General features: G+C 52.9%; 1 long non-coding RNA gene across 1 annotated transcript; it reads right to left on the bottom strand.

Annotated features, from left to right (window-relative positions):
- Positions 1-7736: 7736 nt before the first annotated feature.
- On the bottom strand, positions 7737-9711 carry LOC144891522 (uncharacterized). The gene is made up of 3 exons (XR_013622973.1): positions 9504-9711; positions 8340-8562; positions 7737-7999 (listed from the first exon to the last, which is right to left on the bottom strand). It is a non-coding gene; the product is annotated as an uncharacterized LOC144891522 (long non-coding RNA).
- Between the last annotated feature and the right edge of the window lie 11524 nt (positions 9712-21235).

The following is a 21235-nucleotide window of genomic DNA, read 5'->3' as shown; positions in this document are numbered from 1 at the left end:
TCCTCAATACCCTACTCATACACTTTCACACACACACATCATTCTCGAGCATTGCCTCTCAATTCCTCATTTGCTCACCAGCACCACCAAGACTCTCATTCCCAATTCCTCATTTGCGCCTAAAGCGCATCCTCATACTCACACACACAGCATCATCTACCTAACTACCTCCCTCTCGTACTAGTGCTTTCTCTGTCATCCCTTATACTAAGCACATCCCTCATCGTTATCATCCACCTAATCTCTCTACATCCCCACTACTTGTATAATGTCTCTACTTAATTCTCAAGTCTCCTATTGTCATCTCTAAATCCTATCAATTATCCTAGCCCGCCCTGGCTAGTTTTCACCGCCAAACCCCATAAGTCTATAGCTCATGTGCCCCAAATTGAATGGTACAACTACCATTCGCTATCATCACTACTACCAAATGTCCAATACTCTCGAGCCTCTCGTGCGGGAATACATTTTTACTGCTCGGCTTCGAAAAGCCGGCAATGCGTGCGGATGGTCAGTCTCCTGTAGGTTGGGTACATCCGGCATTTTCGACTCTGGGGAGGAGGCATACTCGGACCGAGGCTCCAGGCGCCATCCTGGCACGGAGCCTTTCGGTCTCTGGCCTGATGACCCAAGCTCCCCCGGTCGGAGCACTGCCCTCGCCAGGGGGCGAAGGTCCGACATGGCCTTTCTCCCCCGGAATCGTGCCGGTCGCAGCTACGATGCGGCACCGACCATACAGGGCGGGACACGGCCAGAATCGTGCATGGCGCTCCATGCAAGAGCGCCGCGGCAACGATCCCCGCCGGCCCCCGCAGCACACAAAGAACACCACGCCCCGAGAGCTCGCGTCGGCTGTACGTTGGCCTAAGCGCTGCCCCGGTCAGCGTCGATGCTCGAGTCGCATTCTCCCATCCACACGCGACTCTTCCCATACTCACAAAACACGGCGCTCCAGTGCCTCCCATACACTCCACACATTTCGTCAATTCTGCCACCGCATGCTTTCGTGCACACTCCTTTCTTACACACTCTCGTGCACATTCTTGCGCACTCATTCTACTCGCACACTCCATCATCACACACTCCTCTGTTACACACCTTTCTTCCACACACTCCTCCTGTGCACTCTCCCCCGTTACGTACTCCGTAACACTCACGGGTGTGCACTCTTGCACATACCCACTCAGCGCACACCTACCCATGGGTGTGCAATCCCCTGCTGCACACCCAATCACGCGCTCTGGTGTACACTCTCGCACACCCTCTCCAACGCACTCTGGTGTGCACTCCCGCACACTCTCTACAACCAACTCACACTCAGTGTCACACTCCTCACACATACACTCTGCTGTGTATTCATTCTCATTCTCTGTAACACACTCGCGCTCCGGCGCACACTTTTCCCTCACACTCGCGCCATTTCCTTTCACACAGCGCACCACGGACCTTCCACAAGTGCCCGGGTGACGCTGGGATCCCAAGTGCGCGAAAAATTTTTTTCGCGCCAAACCTTTTCGCGCCATATACAGTCCTGCTTACCTTCGGGATCCTTTTCTCCACACGCAGCTGCAAACTTTCTTTGGGGTTAGGAAGTACGGCATCATGATGCGAACACGGACTTTGGGCAATTTCCATCTTTTCCTGCCGCGATTGCTCTTCTAAGTCCGCCGTCTCTTCAACCCCAATTTCCACTATAATTATTCTATTTTCTTTTTCCTCGACGACCGCTGGCGCTAATAAAATAAAATTTTCTAATTCAGTGGCCGTCGGCTTCTCTATACCCCGAGTTGCGATCTCTACCCCGGTCCACCCGGCTGTGCTTGGCTCAACCTCGCTTTCCCCACGCTTCTCAAGTCGCGCTACCCCGTCGCATACCAATGTGCCTTTCCCGCTCGACATGCGGTCAATGTTCTCCCCAAATTTTTGTATGCGGTCACCCATTCTGTTTCCAAACCCTTCAATTAGATTTCCCATATCATCCATCTTTTCCTCCCATTCAATTCCTATCTCTTTTATTCGATTTCCCACATCGTTTTTCAATTCCCCAATTTGGTTTCCCAATTGCTCTCCCATTTTGTTTTCTAACCCTTTTATTTCCCGAGTGGACTTATCACTTTGGGTGTCCAACTTTGCAATCATCTGGATCATAAAGACTCGCATGTACTCTGGCATCTCGGGCTCGGCTCGTCTCGGGCGGCCATGTGCGAGGCGCCGCCATTTTGCTCGCCTGCCACCCCTACTGCTGCATCCTCATTAATTTCCTCCTCCATCTCTCCCAATTGTCCCACTTCTTCCCGGGGGTCCTGGATTGCCTCTAACCCTTCCTCCTCTTCTACCCACACCGGCATCCAATCGCCTTGGCTATCCATGGCACGATTTAATTTGGTTTTCTAATAAAATTTCGGCCGCTCGTAATTTTGACCAAATTTTGTCCAAAAGATAAGAAAATTTGGTTCGGGTCCAAATCCCACTCCCAGACACCAATTGTTACGGCCAATGTGCAAAATTGGTGTCCAAAATTTGGTCTAAAAAATTTAGTCCCAGGTTCCAAATCCCACTCCTGACACCAATTGTTACGGATCTCAGAAACGTCGGCTCTCCCCTTATCAAGAGGGGGTTAATCCCCTTGTCCTCTATCTGGCTGACGCGATCCTGGAAGTTGTAACGTCCTTCCCGGGCAGCGTTAAGTAGGGTTTTTAGGCCAAGGGATTCGCTACTACCTAAGTACTAATGCTGACTGGAAACGAGGGAATAACTCCCACCCGAATCACGGATATTGATGGAAGATTGCCGAGCGGATAGCAATCCGCGATCCGAGCTGTTAACCAAGACTAGACCCGGTTCTAAGCGGTTCCTAATCGTGCCACGTTTACCCAATGGAGGAAAGACTAGGATGATCGGACTAAGGAGAAACCAGAAAGAACAAGGCAATTTATTTACAATGTACAAAGAAGAAGAGGAAACGAAAGAATGTACAAGAAAGAAAGAGGAAGCAAAAGTACACAGGGCAGTCTTAAACAGTCTTATTCTATTCCCTGGACATGGGCCCGATCGCTCTCAGATTCGGTCTCAGACTTCAGACTCACACGGGGGGGTGTAGATGGTAGGGTGGAAGGTCCGGCGATGGCATTCAGGCTCCGGTCCTCGACCCGTACCAGCAAACGAAACCCGGCAGGCAGCTCTCCACGTAGTGTAGCGCGAGCGGACAATTATAGTGACGGGGAAAGGTAAGCTGGGCTAGTGGCGTATGTAATATGCGTACCGGCGCTTTGCCACGCGCTACCAGTATTACCCGCTCCAAGCGCCCCTTCCCCAATGTCCTTCAGCACGCTGCAGTTCTCAGCAATGCGTGCCGCGCGCTCGCCCAGTCAGCCCTCTCGTGAAGCGCAATTCCTTCAAGTCTTTATCACGCGAGTCCTGTTCAGGCGCGAATCGTGCCAGTCCTTTGTAATACCAATCTGGGCTTCAGTCTTTTCACAATGAGCGCTGCTCCGTAAGTCCTTTACACACTGCACTTTCCTCACGAGTCCTTTCGAAGGGCTTTGCGTGCGCGCTTTTATAACCAAGCCAGCGAACGCTCTCGGAGCCCAAACCATGCCTGGTCAGGCGACCTCACCTCAGCCCTGGTTGGCTTACTGGCTCCGCCTTGATGGCTGGTTGACGTGGCCGCACCTCCATCCTGGCGCTCCGCCCCCTTTTCGGGCCTTACCTCGTGGGTTTCTGGGCTGGATTGAGCGGAAGCCCAGCGAGGTTGCGAACGCTGCTGGCAAAGGCGCGTGACAAATTGGGAGGGCCGATGGGGCACAGACTGGAGAGCGCTTAATGGCGTCGATGAAGGGGAGGCTGCCAAAATGAATCAAAGGGGCCTACTCTTATTTGTTTGACGCAACGCAGACGCAACTATTGGGAATGGCCTTATCTCAAGCCCCTGTATATAGAGAGTTGTGTCAACTCAAATTTGGACGCCATTTTGTGTCTAAGTGTGTCGGATTAGATATACATGTACATTCGCGATATGGGGTGATATATTCTAAACCTGCTAAAAAAAATTTTACGGCACATATTTAGTCTTATTATTACATACAGGTGATATTTGTTTTGTCAAAAACTCAGCTATTGCCATGAAAAAGAGCTGTGTGGTGATATTAAAAGTGGTATGGCAATGCATATTACAAGCTGTTCAGGCGCATATTACAAGTTAAAAGTTGCTTCTCAATTTCCCCCCGCTCACTCCCCCTCCTCAAAGCGTCCTCCCCGCTTCTTCCCCCTTCAAACTCTCACCTCCATCTCCCCCAACCTTCTGCCTCGCTCTTCCCCCTCCTCAAATAACACCTCATTGTGGCTCACCCAATCACCATCAAACCTTTTGTCCGCCCCATCCTTCCCTTTCTCCGAGCTATTCTGAAATCTCTGACACACCTTCAACAGCTCTCCCTACCTCTTCCACCTCTTCCACATCTTACCCTACCCCTCCTCCCCCCTGTTCTGTATCTGATGCTCCCCCTTCCTCTTCATTAACGGTATGGACCTCAAACATCCGGGGCCTTCGTTCAAACTTAACTGATCTCTCCATACAGGTTGCTTCTGTCAAACCAGACGTGATCTGCTTAACAGAAACTTTCCTCCTTTATGATGTCTCTGATTCCATAGTATCTCTCCCGGGCTACTCCCTCCTCCGGTATGATAGACCTGAGCCTCGTCCTGGAGGCGGGGTTGCTATCTTTATCAAAAACTCTCTTCCTCACTCGCCCTGCACTGCACTCTCTCCACCTCACCCCCAGGAATACCTCTGGCTACGGCTTCCCCTTCGCTCCCACCTCTTGTTCATATGTGTGTTGTACCGTCCACCAAACAGTGATGACTCCATCTACATCTCGCTGTCTGATGATATGGACCAACTTCTATCTACTCATCCCAACTCTCTCTTCCTCATATGTGGTGATTTCAACTGTCATCATGCCAGTTGGCTGGGTGTGGGTACCTCTCTCACCAGCCATGGCTCCTCAGCAAAGGACTTCTGCGACTCACTGGGACTGACACAATCTGTCAATTTCCCGACCCGGATCTCCGTCAACGGAACATCTTCTCTTCTGGACTTGGTTATGACTAACTTCCCTGAAAATGTCTGCTGCTCTTCTTCTGCTCCGATCGGATCATCTGATCATGTCCTTGTTAAAGTGGACATCTCTCTGACCATCCTCAGGGAGCCTGCTCAGCGTCGACGAGTCTGGCATTTCACTCAGGCCAACTGGCACGGTCTTCAAGCAGCCATCAATCATCTGGACTGGTCTCCCATCTCTACCACCTCTGACATCAACTCATCCTGGGAATTCTTCCAAAGTAAATTGCTCTCTCTCATGCACAGATTTATCCCATCTCGTCTTCAGTTGTCATACCCTTCCTCCCGTCCATGGTACACGGAATCTTGTGGTGAGGCTGTTGCCCAGAAACAACTTGCCTTCGTCTCCTGGAAAGCAAATCCAACGGAAGGAAATCTCATTTCCTTTCACAAAGCCCGAAACAAGTGTGTGTCCACCCTCAGGAGAGCCAGGAAACAATATCTCTCCGTTCTCAAGACCGAACTCTCTTATCTGTCTCCCTCTTCCAAATCCTGGTGGCGTCTGGTCAAATCCGTTTCTGGTGTTTGTTCCCCCTCCATCCCCTCCCTTACCTCAAACGGCTACACAGCTGACTCCGCACGTGAAAAAGCTGAATGCCTCAACTCTGTGTTTGCCTCTAAATCTTGTGTCCCAAACCCATCCCTCTCTGTACCCACCATACCCAGTCGTACCCTGCTGCTCCTGGACTCCGTGTCCTTTCCTCCTGACAAGGTGGAAAAGTTTCTGTCAACCCTCGACTCTGATTCTGCAACTGGACCCGACGGCATCAGCCCACGGGTCCTAAAATCCTGCTCTGCTGCTCTATCTCACCCTCTCTCTGTTCTCTTCACCCTCTCTTTTGCTCAAGGTCAACTGCCATCTGCTTGGAAATCAGCCAACATCACCGCTTTGCACAAAAAAGGTGCAAAAACAGATCCTAGCAACTACAGACCAATCAGCCTTCTCCCAATTATCAGCAAAGTCATGGAATCCATCATTGCTTCTGATATGAAATCTTTCCTCTTCTCCAATGGCTTGATCTCTGATCATCAATTTGGTTTCAGACCAGGTCACTCTACTCTGGACATGCTGCTTCTGCTGTCTCAACAATGGATGGAGGTCCTCAATGCCAAACAGGAAATTAGAGCTGTCTCCCTCGACATATCACGTGCCTTCGACACGGTCTGGCACCCCGCTCTGCTCACCAAACTCTCCTCCTTTGGTATCCATGGAAATCTCCACGCATGGCTGGCGGACTTCCTCTCTAGTCGTCGTCAACGTGTGGCCCTGAATGGGTTTCTCTCATCTCCTCTTCCTGTTCAGGCTGGAGTTCCCCAAGGCAGTGTTCTGGGCCCCGTGCTTTTTCTGGTCTTCATCAATGATCTCTCTGACTCTCTCGAAAATCCTCTCTATCTCTTTGCTGATGACTCCACTCTCTGCCGCTCCATTCCTCTTCCCTCAGATCGGCAGTCTGCTGCCTCCTCACTCTCTGAAGACCTGGACAAAATCACAGACTGGTCAAACAAGTGGAACATGTCTTTCAATCCTGACAAATCTCACACTCTTACTATGTCTCTCCGAAAAGATCGACTGGACAACCCTCCCATCTACTTTCTCAACAATCCTCTCCAAGAAGTTCTGTCGCTCAAGATTTTGGGTCTCACTATCTGCCATGATCTTTCTTGGGAAAACCACATTTCCAAGCTGGCCTCCAAAGCCAGTCGCCGACTGGGCATCCTCCGTCGTGCGAAGTCCTTCCTCGGCACACCTGAGCTCCTCACCACATACAAGGCTTTCATCCGCAGCTCAATGGAATACTGTTCTCCCCTATGGGCCGGTGCTCCTGCCTCACACCTAGCTCGGCTTCACGCTGTTGAAACCAAAGCTTTCAGAATTATTGGAATCTCCCGCGATGAAGCTATCTCTGAGGGCCTTTCACTCACTCACCGCAGGCAGGTAGGTGGTCTTTCTGTCTTCTACCGACTCCTCTCCGGCCTTGCACCCCCAGCTCTCTCTGTGCTCTGTCCCCCAAATATTCCTACAGGTCGCACAAGATCTGCCAGCAACCCTCTGATGGTTAAACTGCCGAAATCTCGGCTCTCCGCTCACCTTCACTCTTTCATTCCTCTTTTCTCCCGCCTCTGGAACAAACTCCCTCACTCCCTTCAATCCCACTCCTCCCTCCAGGTCTTTAAAACAGCTGTTCACCACCATCTCTTATCTTCCCCCATCCAAAACCTTGATCTTTTCTACCCCCGCTAATTCACCCCAGATCCACCTTGTTTGAAATTCCAACTTCTTTCCTGGAAGTCCTGGCAGTGTCCATATGTTTTATACCTCTCCCACTGCCCCCTTCCCACGCCCCCCCCCCCAAAGCCCTCGCCCTCTCTCAGATCTCTCGATGTCTCCATGTCTCTCGGTCCCTGCTCTCAAATGTCATGTTTGTGTCCTTCCCCCTCTCTCCCCATCTTGTCTACCGCTCCCTATGTTATATGTTTTATGTGTCGGTTTGTCTTTCTGTGTGATTAATGTTCGCTCTTTCACGAGCCTCGATATTGTATACAAAAAAAAAAAAAAAAAAAAAAAAAAAGCCAACACTGCATATAAGAGACAACATTATAAGTAAGACAAACCAATGCTGTCGTTCTCTGAATTTTAATAACATTTAGAAAGGAGTGTGGGCATATCCAATATTTTTTAAAGGGTGCCGAGAGCAATTCCGGTGTAGGACTTCCAGCCGACATATAGTCTAACACACTTAAAACAAATTCTGTACGTGGTATTGCTCAATTGATCGTTCAGTTTTTTATTTTTCTCCTCCAATCTCAGCAGCCGTTCTTCAATAGAATCACTAGTATCTTGGCCCTCTTGTGTATCAGTGTCCATAGGTTCACTCTCAGCTACAAAAGAGCACATATACAATTAATGGCCAACTGGAAAATTGGTATGTACAATTGCTCAGTATTCTGTAGATAAATGTTGTAATCGGGAAAGATAATTTTATACTTAACGTTAAATATAACACAATTTTTTTACAATTTCATTTTGCAAAATATTTAGAATAATGTAAAAAGAAAATGGCAACAGGAAGATAGTCATCATAATCTGAACGTACAATTATAGTTCAAAGAGCTATACAAATATAGACAAGCACATGCCTGTCATTTTGTAATCGTTTAAAATATGTCATTGATTGAACATGTCCTGCCATGATTTTGTAATAAATAAAACAATTCTTACATTGAGATTCATTTGAGGAGTCAATACGTTCATGAGTGGAGTAGGTGTGGTCGGACAAGTTTGGTAGATGTAGTCTCTCAGTTCTGGACGGTCCACGCTTCTTGGGGGAGTTGCGCAGCTTCACGGGTTTCCGGTAGCTAAATATTGTTGGAACTGCAGAGCACTTCAACCTCTTTTTGTCATCAGCTCGCCCCCTCTCAAACTGATTCACATCGAAATGTTCCTGCAATCATACAATGAGTGTCCTTGATGTATTTATTTATTGAAATTTTTATTCTAACACAACACAGTTTAATTTTAATGAGCTGTCATGGACTAGTACTTCCACAACAGAAAATCACATGGACAATCTTCCGGAAGATGGCCAGACAAATCGCTAGCTCTATCGACCACATGTATATTGATATCAAACAGGGATAACAGCTTTTGAAAGTTGAGCCAGTTTTAAATGTGGGTACACAAATACACCTGTTTTACTGCATTAATCACCTAGAAATATTGTATGTTTTGGGAACGATAGCTGTCACCAGGTTAAATATATAGGGATTGTACAATGTGCAAAATCTTCCATCACTACAATTTGGCCATAAATCCCGGGGTGGGAAATATTTGAGCAAATATGCCACAAGACGCATGAGCACTGTACAAAGCAAACAATAACTCGTCAAATTTTGGACGTATGGATGGCTGCACAACCCGCAAAAAAATTGAGCAGGTCCCCCCCTAAAATTGCTTTTATGATTGCCGATTAGGCTAAAGATTTTAAACCAAAAAAATAACTTGCCTCGGAATACGTTTTGAATGGACGGACAGACAACTGAAAACAAAACGGACCATGGGTTTCCCACCCCTATAAAATCAAAATTAATTCCCTCTGAAAAAGTACAGTGACATTGCCCGCAGACTACCCAACCGCAGACCAGGCAATGTCACTGTACCGGGACATTTCATCAATCAATGACAATATGCGGTCCGCTAGGACTACCCGAAAAAAATTGAGCAGGGTTCTTCCCACGGAAATGCATTTTTGGTCAGCTCCTTGAAGATTATAAACAAACACAAATCACTTCCCTTTAAAAGGGTTTTCAATGGACAGACAACCAAAAAAAAACCGAGCAGATAGAATTGCTTTTGAACATCGATCATCAAGCGGCGTGGGCCTACCTGGCAGAGTCTCGAGGAGTCGATCGCTTTCCAGCTCTTTCGTCTGACTTTCGCTTCCCAAATTTGTCTTCTGACTTTATCACTTGGAAATCTATACATCTTATATTTCCCAGATTGGTTTGAACAACCAAAAGCAGAACAACCAGTCATTTTGTTTGGCAATAAACAACATTCCCGTACCAAGCTGACGTTCACGCACGGTGAAGTTAGACACAAAATGGCGCCACTAAATCACGTGACCAGAAATCTCGGGTCAGCGCATGGCGCAACTCTCTTTATACAGGGACTCTAGCCTTAACTAAACACAGACTATGAAATAACGGACGTCCTTAGGTGACCTACGTGTTGCTTGTGGCCTACCTATGGGATGCTACCTTTAATGATGTTATCTTTACAAGTGTGGGTTCTCAAAACTGCAACTATATATATATATATATATATATATATATATATATATATACTAGTAGAAGTACTTGGCATTGCCGGGCGGGGGAGGGGAGGGGAGGGGCGGGGAACGGGGGGGAGGGGAGAAGAGGGAGGGGAGGGGAACGGGGGGGAGGGGAGAAGAGGGGGGAGGGGAGAAGAGGGGGAGGGGGAGGGGGAGAGGTGGAGAAGAGGGGGAGGGGGATGGGGAGAGGGGAGAAGAGGGGGGATGGGGAGGGGGAGGATGAGGGATGGGAGGGGGAGGGGGTGGGAGGGATGGGAGGGGGAGGGGGAGGGGGTGGGAGGGATGGGAGGGGGAGGGGGTGGGATGGGGGGAGGGGGGAGGGGAGGGGGGATGGTGAGGGATGGGAGGGTGAGGGGGTGGGAAGGGGTGGGGGGAGGGGGAGGGGGAGGGGGAGGGGAGGAGGGAGGGGGAGGGGGAGGGGAGGGGGGAGGGGGAAAGGGGAGGGGGAGGGTGGAGGGGGGAGGGGTAGGGTGGAGGGGGGAGGGAGGGGGAGGACGGAGGGGGAAGGGAGGGGGAGGACGGATGGGGGAGGGGGAAGGGGGAGAGAAGGGGGAGGGAAGGGGGAGGGAAGGGGAGGGCCAGTCAACAATGACGTTGCAGTTCTCATGGTCGGAGAGCAGCACAACAATCGCGACATCGTCCTGCATCTTCGCAAGAGCACGAAGCGGATTTTGAAGACTCACTGATCCTGTGACCCACGCCCTCCAGTACCGGCGTTGCCGGGCGGGGGAAGGCAGACCCTGTAGCGGTTGCCGCTGAGCATACACAATCACCTTACACCTGCCGAAGACGCAACCAGGGAGCGATCACTGTACCGGGCTCGCCCAGGCCGTGCGGACATGCTCAGACGCACCTTTCCGGGCATGCCCGGACTCGCCTTTCCCGGGCATGCCCAGACTCGCCTTTCCCGGGCTCGCCCAGGCCGCCCGGGCACGCCCGGTCTCGCCTTTCCCGGGCATGTCCAGACTCGCCTTTCCCGGGCTCGCCCAGGCTGCCCGGGGACGCCCAGTCTCGCCTTTCCCGGGCATGCCCAGACTCGCCTTTCCCGGGCCCGCCCAGGCCGCCCGGGCACGCCCGGTCTCGCCTTTCCCGGACATGTCCAGACTCGCCTTTCCCGGGCTCGCCCAGGCCGCCCAGGCACGCCCAGTCTCGCCTTTCCCGGGAAAATGCTCCGGCATGACGTGTTTGATTGCATATATATATTGCTGCCCGATAAACGGGCTTTTCAGAGTACCCGAGTTTTGGTTTTGCTCAATAAAGAAACTCGGACGAATTCCCGTCTTTTGTCGCGTCAATCCTTTCGACTCGCGTAGGAGCACAGCTCCTTCACTGGTGACCCCCGACATGGACACGGCAGTCGCCCTTAAACTGCCTACCTTCTGGGAAGCTCACACGGTGGTTTGGTTCGCCCAGGCGGACTCCCAGTTTGCCCTGCGAGGCATTACCGCCGACGAAACCCGCTTCCACCATGTGGTAGCGGCACTCGGCTCCGCCACCGCAGCCCGTGCCCTGAGCCTCCTCCAGCACCCGCCAGCCGCTGACAAGTATGGTGCGATCAAGATGCTCCTCCTCGATGCATTCGCCCTCTCACCGGCAGAACGCGCACGACGCCTGCTTGACCTGCCCGAGCTCGGCGACACGCGCCCGTCCGAGCGAATGGACTACATGCTCTCGCTGCTCGGTGAGCACTCCCCGGATTTTCTTTTCTGAGAGCTGTTCCTCCGCCAGCTGCCTAGCCAGGTACGCTTCGCCCTGGCAGGCACGCAGATCACGGATCCCCGCGCCCTCGCCAGGGAAGCCGACAAGATCTCCGCGGCAGGCCAGCACATCGGGGCGGCTACCTGGAGCCCGCCACCGTCCGAGGCGACGCCCATGGCGCCCGAGCGCCCGGTGCGGTTGGAGGCCGAACTGCCGGTGCAACTGGCGGCCGCCACGCCGCGCCGACCGCTTCCAACACGACGGCCGGGGCCTCCACCTGACCAGGCGTGGTGTTATTACCACGCCAGGTTCGGACACAAGGCTCGGACATGCCGACCCCCGTGCACTTTCGGCAAGTCGGGAAACGGCCGGGCCGGCGTTCATTACCAGCCTTGAGCGCCGGCCACTCGGGCAACTTGCTTTTCATCAAGGACAAAGCGTCCGGGCGGCGTTTCCTTTGTGACACCGGCGCCCAACTGAGCGTCATACCCGCCTCCGAGCAGGACAAGCAGACCACCGTTTGCGGCCCCTCCATGGTCGCTGCCAACGGATTGGCCATCCGCACCTTCGGCCCGCGCAACGTCACCCTCTGCTTCGGCAGCCAGCGCTTTAATTGGACCTTTGTGACGGCGAGCGTGCCCATGGCTTTTGCTAGGCGCCGACTTCCTCTGCGCGCACGGGCTGCTGGTCTACGTCAAACTACATCGCCTTGTCAACGCCGAGACTTTCAGCTCCCTGGCATGCACAATGAGCAGCTCCGCGCCGACCGAACAAGCATGCACCCTCCCGGCGGCGAACTAGTTTGCTCGCCTGCTCGCAGAGTTCCCGGCCCTCACGCGGCCGACGTTTTCGGCCGTCGCAGTGAGACATGGTATCGAGCACCACATACCAACTATGGGCCCTCCGGTCTACGCCAGAGCCCGCCGCCTCGACCCAGCCAAGCTCGCCGTGGCAAAGGCCGAGTTCGACGCATTGGAGCACCTCGGCATCGTGCGGCGCTCCTATAGCGCGTGGGCCTCGCCACTGCACATCGTGCCGTAGCCGGGGGGCGGCTGGCACCCATGTGGCGACTACCACCGCCTCAACGACGTTACCACCCCCGACAGGTATCCGGTCCCTCACATCCAGGACTTTTCCGCCCGTTTGGCGGGGTGGGTCATTTTCTCGAAAATTGACTTAATACGGGGATACCACCAGGTACCTGTCAGGCCGGCCGACGTCCCAAAAACGGCCGTCATCACGACGTTCGGCCTGTTCGAATTCCTGAGGATGCCGTTTGGCCTCAAGAATGCGGCCCAGGCGTTCCAGCGCTTGATGGACGGCGTGCTGCGCGACCTGCCATTCCTCTTCGTCTACCTGGACGACATCCTCGTCACCAGCACGTCCTGGGCCGAGCACCTCCTCCACCTCCGAACACTGTTCGGGCGCCTCAGCGAGCACGGCTTAATCGTCAACCCGGCCAAATGCCACTTCGGCACGACGGCCGTTGACATTTTGGGCCACCACATCACCAGGAACGGGGCCGTGCCGCTGCCAACCAAGGTCGAGGCCATCACCGAGTTCCCGCGTCCCCGCTCCATCAAGGCCCTGCAGGAGTTCCTCGGCATGGTGAATTTCTACCACCGTTTCGTGCCCCGCGCTGCTCAGCTCATGCGGCCCCTTTACGAAGCCCTCCGGGGCAAGCCGGCCAAGCATGACATCGTCTGGTCCGCAGCCATGGACGCGGCATTCACAGGCGCAAAGCTGGCCCTCGCCGACACAACGCTGCTTGCTCACCCGGTGCTCGACGCTCCCATCGCCCTCATTACGGATGCCTCCGACTACGCGGTGGGCGCCGTACATGAACAATGGGTGAACGGGGTTTGGCAGCCGCTCGCTTTTTTTAGCCGGCAACTCCGGCCGAACGAGCTAAAATATAGCACATTTGACCGCGAGCTCCTCGGTCTATACCTGGCCGTTCGCCATTTCCGCCACCTCCTGGAGGGCCGCCCGTTCACGGCTTTCGTCGACCACAAGCCGTTGGTTCACATGATGGCCAAAGTCACGGAGCCGTGGTCGGCCCGCCAGCAGCGCCACCTCTGCCGTGTCGGAGTTTACCACGGACATCTGGCACGTCGCCGGAAAAGACAACGCCGTGGCCGACTGTCTTTCTCGGGCCAGCGCGAACGCGGTCCACCTCGGCGTGGACTTCGCGCTCATGGCGGCCGACCAGACCACCGACACCACGGTGCAAGCCCTCCGGGCGGCGGACACGGGCCTCCGCCTGGCCGACGTCCCCTTCGCGGACACTGTCCTGCTCTGCGACGTCTCCCAAGGCCAGCCTCGCCCCGTTGTGCCCGTTACCTGGCAGCGCCGCATTTTCGCCTCCCTGCACGGCCTTTCCCACCCGGGCCGGAAAGCTTCCCAGAAGCCGGTGTCGGTGCATTTCGTCTGGCACGGACTTCGACGGGACGTCTGCGATTGGGCCAACGCCTGCACGGCCTGCCAGCGGGCCAAGGTCCACCGCCACACCCAGGCCCCGCTGGCACCTTTCACCGTGCCCGAACGGCGTTTCGACCACGTCAACGTGGACCTGGTGGGCTCCCTTCCCCCATCACGAGGTTTCACACACCTGCTCACCATGGTGGACAGGACCACCAGGTGGCCGGAGGCCGTTCCCCTCGTTTCCACCACCACCGCCGACGTGGCGCAGGCTTTCATCGCCACCTGGGTCGCCCGTTTAGGCGCACTGGTGGACATCTCTTCGGACCGCGGTCCGCAGTTCACCTCCGAGCTGTGGGGCGCGGTCGCCCACAACCTGGGGGTCAAGCTCTACCGTACCACGGCCTACCACCCCCAAGCCAATGGGTTGTGCGAGCGTTTTCACCGCTCCATGAAGGCCGTGCTCATGGCCGGCCTTCAGGATGGCGGTTGGGCCAACCGGCTGCCGTGGGTCCTTTTGGGCCTCCGCACGGCCCCCAAGGAGGACCTCCAGGCGTCCACCGCCGAGCTCGTCTACGGCCAGCCGCTACGCGTCCCGGGCGAGTTCGTGCCCGACGCTACCAGTCCCTGGTCAGCAGCTCGCCAGCGCTCGGACCTCCATGAGGCCGCCCGACGGTTTGCCCCTGTGCCAACGTCCCGCCACGGTGGCCCCCAGTCCTACATCCCCCCAGCGCTTTGCACAGCGGAGTATGTTTTTGTGCGTCATGACGCACACCGGGGGCCACTTCGGCCGCCGTACGATGGGCCCTTCCGGGTCCTGCGACGGGACGACAAGTCTTTCGTCGTCGACGTCGGCGGCAGGTCGGACCGGATTTCGGTGGACCGCCTCAAGCCGGCGCACGTGGACGTCGACCAACCACCATGGTTGGCCCTTCCTCGGGGGTGGTAGCGGCACTCGGCTCCTCCTCGACCCCCCCCCCGCCCCCCCCCACGACCCTCCAGGGGTCGCTTCGGCCGGGTCATCAGGACCCCCCTTAAATTGACCCTGCCGGTGCAAGTCGATTCTGGGGGGGCGCGTGTAGCGGTTTCCGCTGAGCATACACAATCGCCTTACACCTGCCGAAGACACAACCAGGGAGCGATCACTGTACCGGGCTCGCCCAGGCCGCCGGACATGCCCAGACGCGCCTTTCCCGGGCATGCCCGGACTCGCCTTTCCCGGGCTTGCCCAGGCCGCCCGGGCACGCCCGGTCTCGCCTTTCCCGGGCATGCCCGGACTCGCCTTTCCCGGGCTCGCCCAGGCCGCCCGGTCTCGCCTTTCCCAGGCATGCCCAGACGCGCCTTTCCCGGGCATGCCCGGACTCGCCTTTCCCGGGCTTGCCCAGGCTGCCCGGGCACGCCCGGTCTCGCCTTTCCCGGGCATGCCCGGACTCGCCTTTCCCGGGCTCGCCCAGGTCGCCCGGGCACGCCCGGTCTCGCCTTTCCCGGGCATGTCCAGACTCGCCTTTCCCGGGCAAACGCTCCGGCATGACGTGTTTGATTGCATATATATATTGCTGCCCGATAAACGGGCTTTTCAGAGTACCCGAGTTTTGGTTTTGCTCAATAAAGAAACTCGGACGAATTCCCGTCTTTTGTCGCGTCAATCCTTTCGATTCGCGTCGGAGCATAGCTCCTTCAACCTGTACATTCCCAACCCGTACATTCGCCCTCTCGACTCAAGCTCGTATTCGATTCGTATTCGAAATCGAAAGGGGAAAGGGGAAATCCTTCGTATTCGAATTCGTAAACACGAAATATGAATTAAAATTTAATTCATATCGCACAAAATCGACACAAAACACGATCGCATAAAGGTGAAAAAACGCAATCGCTTTTTGCCCTGAATTACGTGCAAACGTGTGACGTGTGACGGGATGGAACATCACGTGATCGCTCTGAGCGATCGATTGCAACTCTGCGTCCTGTCGTGGGCGTGGCCAACGTGGCCTCATGCTCCCAGGTGATTGGCTAACTCGAGCTCGAGAGAGCCATAATGCACTACGTTATGGCAAAAAATATGGAACTGAAGATGAAAGGGAAAAAAACCCATGTGGTGTGAATGGCAATGTTCGTCGCTGAAATTTGAAAAAAGGCAATTGCTTTTCGCTCTGAAATATGTGCGAACACGTAACTGAGTTAATGGCGGCAAGGAACATCACGTGATCGCTCTGAGCGAATCAGCGCGCTGCTCTGCGACCGGTCAGATTCCGTGCATAATATTCCTCGCTGAAATGCGCTGAGGTAAAAATATGGTTTAAAAATATTATGAAATAAATTTTTAGGTCGGCCATGTTCTTACCAGGCTCAATGGCCATGACTGTGCCAAATATCAAGTACATGAGCCTCTCCGTTTAGGAGTCTATCGGTAACATTACACACACACACACACACACACACACACACACACAAACTGTTTTATATATATATATATATATATATATATATATATATATATATATATATATATATATATATATATATATTGTTACGGTCCGCGGATTAGATGTTATTTTACCGAGCGGAGGTATAACCGCGGCCGAACAGTTGTTCCCCGACTAAACCCGATTCACCCAAACGTTGGCCGTATCGCGCCACAGATACTCAATCTGGAAAACTCTAAAGCGACCGAATGCAAAGAGGAAGAAGAAGACGTACAGAAGAGTAACGGGGTTTATTATGTACACGTAAGCAAAAAGGAGCAGTCACGATTATGTACAGGGACATGAGACGCAGGTGACACAGTGCAAATTATTAACTTATCTAACAGGCTTACTTAATACCCAGGACAGAACAAACGAAGACACAGACTCACGCGCGGAATGATGATAGGAATTGGCTGGAAGGAGAGGAAAGTCCACTGGGTCCGGCAGCACGATTCGCACGTTCTGCAGCCGCCGTTCCTTCGCGGCCCTGCTTCGAACTGCCGTTCAGGCCCCTAAGCGGCTGGCAAGCGTTGCTGCTGCTGCTGCTGCTGTAGACGCTGCCGCTGGTGCGCAAGGTGACGAATATCAGGCTTTGTGCTTCCCTGGATGATCTTCTGCTTTTGGAACCTCACAACTCAGCCCTGCTCTGACGACCCAGCTCTTTCCTTTCCACCTCACCACGCAGCTCAGCTAAGCCTTTAAGCTCCTCTCTTGGACTCATCTCTCCTTTGGGGAACGCCCCGCGGCGGGTTATATAGGCCCCGCCCCTCAACCTTTGCGAACCTCCCCCAAACGCTCTTCCTCCGCCCTCTCAAACCAAACCCCTCGTGCTCGGTTGGTTGTTCGGGGCTGGCTCACTCCTCCCCTCTATGACGAGGTGGAGACACGCCCTTCTCCTCCGACCCTGCCTCGTGGTCAATGGCGGCAATTGGAGGGGATGTAATTGGCAATGGCAATTGAGGCCTGGCAATGACGAAAGGGGAAATGGAGGTTGTGGGAATGGGAATGAAGGGAATCTACTCTTATTTCACTCGGTGCAATGGAGTGTCATCTTAATGGAAGACAAGGCCTTACCCTAAGACACATAATAAGATATAAGCTACTGAACAAGGGTTTTATCGTGTCCTGCAATGTGGTGTTTATGGAATAACTACCGAGACGCCTTTTGACCTTTACACTACGGAGGTATTTACAAGGATCATGAAATTTACAAAGGGTGATCTTTACAACAATTTACACTACAACAACAACAAAAAAAAAAACCATTCTCATATCCGCAACAATATATATATATATATATAAATATATATATATATATATATATATATATATATATATATATATATATATATATATATATATATATATATATATATATATATATAAATATATATATATATATATGATATATATATATATATATATATATATATATATATATATATATATATATATATTGTTACGGTACGCGGTTAAGGATGTTATATTTGCCGAGCGGAGGCTCCGCGACCGAACAGTTGTTCCCCGACTAAACCCGATTCACCCAGACGTTGGCCGTATCGCGCCACAGCTACTCAATCGGGAAAAGACTAAGACGACGAATGCAAAGAGGAAGAAGAAGAAGAAGACATACAGAAGAGTAACGGGGTTTATTATTATTTACACACATAAGCAAAAAGAGCAGTCACGTTTATTTACAGGGGACATGAGACGCAGGTGACACAGTGAAAATTACTAGCTTATACAGACTTAGTTACTACCCAGGACAGCACGAACAAAACAAACTCACGTAGGCAAAATGGGGAACTTGCAGGCAGGAATGGCTGGAAAGGATGAGCAGGTGGGATCACCGGGCACAGCAAGCAGGTCCACTCCAGGCGGGAAGCGGGGAGCCGGCAGATCCTTGTAATCCGCTTTACAGCGCACACCGTCAGGGCTTCACGCGGCTGGTTGAAACGGGGCTGCACTCCTCTGTTGTATCTCTCATGTAGCTTGTTTCATAAAAGCTCCTCGGCTTTCTCTTGGACCCTTTCTTTTGTCGTGTCCCTCTCCACGCAGCTCAGCTCGTATTTTTCTTCCTCTCACTTCCCTTCCAGCGCGGGTCTCTCCACGCAGCTCAGCTCAGCCTTTCTCTCACTTCTCTCCAGCTCGGGTCTCTCTCGCCCTTTCTTTCACTTTTTCTTTTTAGCGCGGGACTGACATGCCCTCCACGGTTTCGGTACTGCCCTCTCCCCCGTGCTCTGTTTCGTGACCTTGTATGGTAATCCCACGGGCTTGTCTCCTTATTTGGGCATCGCGCCGACGGCACGCCCCTCGTGGCGAGCCACGGGCTTGTTTCCTTATTTGGGCATGGGGCTGAACAGCCCCGCCCTTCTTGGCGCGCCCTGGGCTTGCCTCTCCCTGGCGACCCCGCCCCTCCTGTTCAAACAGAGCACGGAGCACATTTTCACTATAGCAGCGAATTGAGAGGGTGTGCACCCCATGCTTGTGAACTGCTTTACCCACAGATGGAGAGTTTGGCTGGGAAATGGAATTATTGAAGGGGAGCTATTCTCTATTGATTCGGTGCAATGGAGTGTCATTCTAATGGAAGACAAGGCCTTACTCTAAAACACATAATAAGATATAAGCTATCGAACAGGGGTATTCTATGATTGGCTGACGTGTTTGCTTTATGGACTAATTATGGGACGCCCTTTGACCTTTACACACTGGAGCAAGGAGGCTCAGAATAAAGCAATAATAATAATACACACAATAAAAAAAAAACACAATCCTCATATCCGCAACACTGCACCCTCCTCCTCTTAGGCACGGCCCGGGCCTACAACTTTTATTTAGTGTGACATGCAGGTGTAGTTCCCTCTACTTTTAACCTGACCCTGAGTCGACAGTTTTAAAACATAGATAAATATGTCCCGCTGCTCCATTGCACCCTGCCGAACAGACTCACGCCCACAGCTAACCGAATTGCGGAATGGTCTTCAAACAACACACTGACGGTGGGGAGCATTATTTACAATGACGCTACTTTTATTCACAAAACTAACCCAGGACCTGTGATTGTTCTTTCTGGGGGGGAGACAGTCTGCTCTGCATCGACGCACCATTAAAGCACCCAAAACGCACCAATACACCCTCAAGCACCAATCGGTGCAGTCACCACAGTTCATCAATAAAAATAAACCAACAACCCCTAACCCTGCAGGTGGTCTCTTGCTCTTCGGCTCCCTCTGCTGGTTATTATTATTTCTTCCAGTTGTTGTCTTTTTCTTTTGCTGGCGGCCTATTTGCAATAAAATGCACCTAACGTGTCCGTTTTTATTTTCTTTATTTATGGCCCACAGGGCCGACTACGTGTGGTTCACCTGTGGGGCATCGGTGCCCTGTGGCCAAGGTCCGCCAGCAAGATTTCGGGCCCTCATGGCCGGTTCCAGCAGAGGGGCCATGCCCCAAACCATGGGGTCCATAAGTGGTGCTCGGCCACAGACATGTGGTCCATCGATGCAGACAGCTGGTTCTGGGAGTTCCGGGCGCACAATGGCGGACTCACGCACGCTCCCCTCGGCGCCCAATGGCGCACAGGTCATGTGGGAGACAAAAGGGGGAAGACAAATGAGCGAGGGGTAAGGTCACAAGGGTACACATCAAACAAGGCAATGCAAGGCGAAATGCGTACGGAGGGCGAAGTGAGAAAGCTCGTCCCTACCGTACGTCACCCCCCCTGTCACATACACTACCCTTGCCCTTACCCCATATGTACAAAAATATACACATTTACAAATTCGTCGCTACTGTCACGTCTCCCCATATTTCCCTTATCAAATTCGTCACCACAATCCCTCTATCCAAAATTTGCCATCACCAATTCATCATCAATCCTCATAAGGAGGAAGAGATGGAACATCAAGCACAATATCACACCCACGTCATGATGCGTCTCACAATCCAAAACATTTGCACATAAAAATAATTAAACATGGCATGGTGTGGAGGTACGTCATCTCAGGTGAGTGGATGCAGATTGTGCGAGGAGATTTTCATCCTAACTACTTTCTAAATGACTTTAACACACTTTACACTACCCGGGGTCTTTCCCTGCCAATCCATTGGCCACCTTACACTATGGGTTCTAAAAACCAATTCCCATTGACCAAACTGTGGTGCTTCTCAATTTGGGGTCTCACTCCCCCGATTCATCTCCCGGTGCCCTTGCACAATTTCTGGGCTGGGGCGTGTAGCTCTCCCAGCAGGTCTACCCACCTGCACACCTCCACCACTGTAGTTGCCACCCGAGCTTACCTAGCTCCTCACCCTAACCTAACTAACTGGGGAAGGCCCCTCCTGGCTCTTTCACCCCACTCGGTGCCCTCTGGCACTGGGCTACCCGGGTCCGTCCTCCGGATCCTCGGGCCCCATCCACAACAACTCTACCGGCTCCCAGAGCCCACCTGCGGCCTCACCTGGCCGACATCCTCACAGTGGTGGAGTGCCCAAACCAACTACACACACTAACAGGCTACACGCCCAGCCATTTCCACAACACTAATGCACCCATCCAATCACCATTCTTCCACCCACACCACAGATGCCAATATCCAACCACAATTTACCTGTTCCCTCTACCTAACGCTTACACTACCCGCCCCGGGTATTCGTGATGGAGGTCCATCCTTCCCCCATTCACACCTCCGCAACAT

The sequence above is a fragment of the Myxine glutinosa genome, chromosome 4 (assembly GCF_964187855.1).
Source record: "Myxine glutinosa chromosome 4, kmMyxGlut1.1, whole genome shotgun sequence".
Classification (NCBI taxonomy): Eukaryota; Metazoa; Chordata; class Myxini; order Myxiniformes; family Myxinidae; genus Myxine; species Myxine glutinosa.
Note: the sequence above shows the minus strand (reverse complement) of the source record. Positions and strands in the feature narration are given on the sequence as shown.